The sequence below is a fragment of the Diplotaxodon limnothrissa genome, linkage group LG20 (assembly GCF_057381915.1).
Source record: "Diplotaxodon limnothrissa isolate DT_005_m linkage group LG20, D_limnothrissa_male_GT1.1, whole genome shotgun sequence".
Taxonomy (NCBI): Eukaryota; Metazoa; Chordata; class Actinopteri; order Cichliformes; family Cichlidae; genus Diplotaxodon; species Diplotaxodon limnothrissa.
In genome coordinates this window covers 17,601,326-17,607,843 of record NC_140615.1, presented here as the reverse complement: position 1 = coordinate 17,607,843, position 6,518 = coordinate 17,601,326, and positions in this window count along the sequence as shown.

Sequence of the window (6,518 nt, the reverse complement as noted above, 5' to 3'; positions counted from 1 at the left end):
CTCTATAAATTCCTGAATCAAACCCAACTAGTCTTCTAATTCCTGCTGAAGAAAAATTGCTTGGCGCTTGGTGCTGCTACCACCATGCTTTATTTTAGGGACGGTATTGGTCAGGTGATGAGCAGTGCCTGTTTCCTCCAGACATGACTCTTGGTATTAAGGGCAAAGAGTCCAATCTTCTTTTCATCATTTTGTTTTATTTTTGTTTGGAACAAAATTCAAAGCTGGGACCTGTGCCTTAGGAGGTAATACAGGTGTAAGGACAAGAAAGACATTGTGGACAAAACAGGGCACCCCCCAAGGTCAAGGTTCTTTATTTGTCACATGCATAGTTATACAAGTATAACACACAGTGAAATGTAGCCTGACACGCTCCTCGACATGTGCAAAAAAATTGGGGGGGGGGGGGGGGTAGAGGAAAAACATTATATATATATATATATATATATATATATATATATATATATATATATATATATATATATATATATATATGTGTGTGTGTGTGTGTGTGTGTAGTATATACATTGGGTGAATGTGCGATAATCTTTAGTTACAATATTATAGTTAGTTAAATGGTCTTATTGTTCAAATATGTATTTTCTTTGATTGTGGTAAAATAATGTGTGCTCCAGTCTCCAAAAATGACATAGTGCAGGAAGGGTAGTTATTCCTCCGTTACACCACAAGAGGGAGTATCCCCTAAAATGAGCAGCTCTAGCGGGAGTAAATAAGACCAGCCACTAACCACAAGGCAGTGCGCCTTGAGTTGTGTGTTGTGTGAGACTTGATAAGTGTGTAACGTTGTGCTATGTCAATATATATATATTTGCAGGTAAGCAGATACAAGATGGTAAATAACTTAAAATGTATCTACAGATGAGTCCACGGGGTTGCAGAGAATGTGGGAAAGTTGGCCGTTGATCCCCACTATGTGTCATTAGTATATAAGTTATTGGTAGCGATGTGAATTAGCCGTGACGCTAACGATTAGCAGCTAGATCTGATTCATTAGTTTGTGCGGGAACCTCGTGGTGCTTTTGTGGATTTATACCTGTACCGGGCTGTAATCACAGCAGATATAGACTGGTGGATCACACTCTCTTTTGGTCATCCTCTAATTGGAAGGTTGGTGGTTCAATCTCTGGCTGCTCTAGTCTCCAAGGAGTTGCAGTTTCAGTATCTTACCCAAGGAAAAATGTGTGTGATTAATGTTTGTATTATGAAGTGCTTTGATGGCTCACGCAGAGTAGAAAAGCACTATGTAAGAGCCAGTCCTGAAGGTCCTTCAATGGCCTACCCAATTTGTGGAGGTTGTTCATGATCAACAACTGTCAAATCAGCAGCCTTTCTTATGATTGTGGTTGGGTTACCATATAGGCCTGACCATGCTGCAGAAATGGATGTACAGTGGGATGCAAAGGTTTGGGCAACCTTATTAATAGTTATCATTTTCCTATATAAATCATTGGTTGTTACAATAAAAAAAAAATGTCAGTTAAATATATCATATAGCAGACACACACAGTGATATTTGAAAAGTGAAATGAAATTTATTGGATTCATAGAAAGTGTGCAATAATTGTTTAAACAAAATCAGGCAGGTGCATAAATTTGGGCACCACAAAAAAAGAAATGAAATCCATATTTAGTAGATCCGCCTTTTACAGAAATTACAGCCTCTAAACGCTTCCTGTAGGTTCCAATGAGAGTCTGGATTGTGGTTGAAGGTATTTTGGACCATTCCTCTTTATAAAACATCTAGTTCATTCAGGTTTGATGGCTTCTGAGCATGGACAGCTCTCTTTAACTCACACCACAGATTTTCAATAATATTCAGGTCTGGGGACTGAGATGGCCGTTCCAGAACGTTGTACTTGTTCCTCTCCATGAATGCCTTAGTGGATTTTAAGCAGTGTTTTGGGTCATTGTCTTGTTGAAATATCCAGCCCCAGCGCAGCTTCAGCTTTGTCACTGATTCCTGGACATTTGGTCTCCAGAATCTGCTGATACTGAGTGGAATCCATGTGTCCCTCAACTTTGACAAGATTCCCAGTCCCTGCACTGGCCACACAGCCCCACAGCATGGTGGAACCACCACCATATTTTACTGTAGGTAGCAGGTGTTTTTCTTGGAATGCTGTGTTCTTTTCCCTCCATGCATAACGCCCCTTGTTATGCCCAAATAACTCAATTTTAGTTTCATCAGTCCACAGCACCTTATTCCAGAATGAAGCTGGCTTGTCCAAATGTACTTTAGCATACCTCAAGCAGCTCTATTTGTGCTGTGGGCGGAGAAAAGGCTTCCTCTGTATCACTCTCGCATACAGCATCTCCTTGTGTAAAGTGCGCCGAATGGTTGAAGGATGCACAGTGACTCCATCTGCTGCAAGATGATGTTGTAGGTCTTTGCTGGTCTGTGGGTTGACTCTGACTCTTCTCACCATTCGTTGCTTCTGCTTATCCGAGATTTTTCTTGGTCTGCCACTTCAAGCCTTAACTTGAACTGAGCCTGTGGTCTTCCATTTTCTCAATATGTTCCTAACTGTGGAAACAGACAGCTTAAATCTCTGAGACAGCTTTCTGTATCCTTCCCCTAAACCATGATGGTGAACAATCTTTGTCTTCAGGTCATTTGAGAGTTGTTTTGAGACCCCCATGTTGCTACTCTTCAGAGAAAATTAAAAGAGGAGGGAAACTTACAATTGACCCCCTTAAATTATCTCATTATTGGATTCACCTGTGTATGTAGGTCAGGGGTCACCAAGCCAATTTGAGTTCCAATAATTAGTTCTAAAGGTTTTGGAATCAATAAAATGACAACAGTGCCCATATTTATGCACCTGCCTGATTTTGTTTAAACAATTATTGCACACTTTCTGTAAATCCAATAAACTTCATTTCACTTCTCAAATATCACTGTGTGTGTCTCCTATAAGATATATTTAACTGGATATGGATAAAGTCATACCTTTCTGACAGAGGTTTCTGTGTTAAGCTGGGGTTAGCTGCATCTTCTGTGGCTCCTCTGCATTGGGGTGTGCCCCAGGGATCTATCCTTGGGCCATTACTCTTTTCGCTGTATTTACTCCCTCTTGGTGCGATATTTCGAAAACATAAAGTATCTTTTCACTTGTATGCTGATGATTGTCAGCTTTATTTACCTTTTAGCCACCTGGTTACTTCTCCCTGTCAATCTTTACTTGACTGTCTCAGTGAAGTTAAAGTGTGGATGGCAAATAACTTTTTAAATTTTAATGATCATAAAACGGGAGCAATTTTATTTGGCCCGCATTGCTCTATTGTTTCTCCAGATGCTCATTTTGGTGTTTTGACCTCCTATCTGAAAAGTTCAATCGTAAATCTTGGTGTGAATTTTGATTCCGCACTTACCGTGGCGACCGTGGCTCAGGGGGTTGGGAATCGCATCTGTAACCGGAAGGTCGCCGGTTCGATCCCTGGGCTCTCTGTCCTGGTCGTTGTGTCGTTGGGCAAGACACTTTACCCTACTTGCCTACTGGTGTTGGCCAGAGGGGCCGATGGCAGCTTCGCTTCTGTCAGTCTGCCCCAGGGCAGCTGTGGCTACAACTGTAGCTTGCCTCCACCAGTGTATGAATGTGAGAGTGAATGAATAGTGGTATTGTAAAGTGCTTTGGGTGCCTAGAAAAGCGCTATATAAATCCAATCCATTATTATTACCTTTGATGGTCATGTAAATGGGGTGGTAAAATTGGCTTTTTATCACCTCAGACACCTAGCGAAGGTCCAGCCTTTCCTTTCCAAACACAGTTTGGAAACTCTTATTGATGCCTTTATTACCTCACGTTTGGACTATTGCAATTCCCTTTTAATTGGGGTTGGGTTAGGCACCCTGTCACGCTTGCAATTAGTGCAAAATGCGGCGGCACGTTTTTTAACTGGTAGAAGGAAATTTGACCGCATCACTCTGGTTCTGGCTTCACTACATTGGCTTCCTATTGTTTTTAGGATCCGTTTTAAAGTCCTTTTATTGGTTTTTAAATCTTTAAACGGTCTGGCCCCTGTTTATTTATCCGATTTGGTGAAGCCTCATGTTCCTACTCGCTTGCTCCGTTCAGCTGATCAATTGCTGTTGCCAGTCCCTAAGTCGCAGCTGAAACTCAGAGGAGATTGAGCTTTCTCAATTGCGGCTCCGAAGCTTTGGAACAGCCTTCCCCTTCATATTAGACAAGCGTCTTCAGTGCAGCTCTTTAAGTCCAGATTGAAAACCTATTTTTATTCCCTGGCTTTTAACTCTGCGGGAAACTGACATCCCTCCTATTATTTTATACTATGTTTTGCTTTTCTTTGTTTTTGTGTTGTTCAGCACTTTGGTCTGCCTGGTGCGTTTTTAAAGTGCTATATAAATAAACGATGATGATGATGATGATGAAATAAATAATTAGCAAATGCTATGCATATTTACAAAGGCATAGACTGTACACTCAGAGGAATGTAACCATAGTTATAAATGTGCAAAAGTATATGTCTTAGATTCTAGAAGCAAACCAACTGACAAATGGGGAGACATTTTCTCTGGCTCAATGAACTCATCACAATCTTGAACATTTGACTGTAAGCAGACAATATCATCAACACGTTTCCATTTATTTTGCAGTTTTCCAATAGGGCCATGCTTTAAAACTAAATGCACAAAGTGATGTGTAGATGACCTCTTTTTAGTTTGAAAGACTCATGGTGAGTACTTTTCAAAGACTGACCTGCACAGGCCCATCCATTCAGTGTCCCCCTCATTCATGCTGGTTCCCATTTATGCTGCAGAAGCACTAAACTACTGTGAACTAAATAATTAAATTGAGCTTGCATTTCAATACATTAACAGTGATATGGGTATTTAAATTTTTCATTACCATACTGCATGAATTAGTGTATCAGTAGAATTCAGCTGAGGGAGCACAGGGACTTTACTGGTGGGCCCTGTCAATAATGTTCCTACTGTACCACATTTTCTTCTTTAATTCAACTTTCCAATTAAATGCTAACCGGAGCACCCTGTGACTGGTGGAACCTGTGGCTTAGGAGGTAGCGCAGGGCTTCTTCTAATTGGAAGGTTGGTGGTTCAATCTTTGGCTAATCTGCTAGTCTAGTCTAGTTTCAGTGTCTTACCCAAATTTTTTCACTGAAGTGTTAGCTGGAGAGTCCTTAGGTATGGGAAAAACGTGTGTCTACTGTCGTGGAATTTTGTAAAAAAAAAAAAAAAAAAAGTCTGCAACACAGAAAGAGCTGTGGTCAAGCTATTTATTACTGCGTGCAGGAGAGCCAACACACATCAAACATCACAGTACAATGTCCTCAACAGTGTGTAATGAATACACAGTTTGTTATTATTTTTACTGGCTTTCTGCACTGGAGGTACAGATCAGGTTATGCCATAGGTTAAAACACAGGGTCTCAGAAGTGTCTACACTTATGACATGAATAAATCTACGGTGTGCATAATGTATATTTGTTAGGATGCCTGGGTCATTGACCCAGGGTTTTTGAGTTTATTATATTATTTATCATTTCTAGTCTTTGGTTTCTTTGTTAGAGCTCTGTCTTATGGTTTATGTCTCTGTGTAATCTTTAGTTGCAGTCTCCCCTGTCTGCTATATCCCCGTGTCCAGTCAGTGTCTGTCTGCCCTGGTCCCACGTCTCTGTTCCCTCTGTTGTAGTGCCTGCCTGTGAGTCTGTAAGTTCAGTCTGTGTTATGTTTTCTGTTTTACTTTGAAAGTCCGTGTCTCATGTAAATGTGTCTGGTTTTGCTTCCTTTGTCTCGTTAGGCCTGATTTGCCCCAGCTGTTTCCCTCCTGTTACCTATTCCCTGATTGCTCCATTTGTGTATTTAAGCCCTGTGTTTCTCTGTGTCCGTGTTGTGATCTACCCTTGTTTTGCTGTGTGTTCTGTCTGTGTAAAGTTTACCTTGGAGTCTCAGTTTTGTTACTTTTTTGTGGAGTTCAGCATTAAAGCTGTATTTAACTTCACCTTTGATTTCCGTGAGTCTGCATTTTGGGTCTTTCATATCACCACTCCTGCCTGCACACAGCCGTTTCATAACAGAAGATCGCGACCAGAACATGGACCCAGCAGACGTTGAACTGCACGAGCGCCGACAGGTAGCTCTCTCCCAGCTAGAGGAGGAGCTCCGGTGGAGGCCATGGCTCACCCCCACTATGGGCACATTTTTCATGGGACTCGTTAAGCTCTGGGGGGTGCCCGGAGTTGCCATGCTGCTTCACCTGCTGCTTCGCCTGCACTTGTGCTACCTACACTACAAGTGGGAGGTCTTCGTTTAACTTCGGACACACATTCCTTGCTGGAGCCACAGCGTTGCTCCTCCCGAGGAAAGCGGTGCCCACGCTGCCGTCATAAGGACAATTCTGAGCAACTTGTGGTGGTGAGTCGAAATGACTACATTTCCCACACTCCTGAGCCAATAAACAGAAATGACTATAATCTCACCTCAGACACCTTCGGGATCTCTTTTCTCGATGATGATT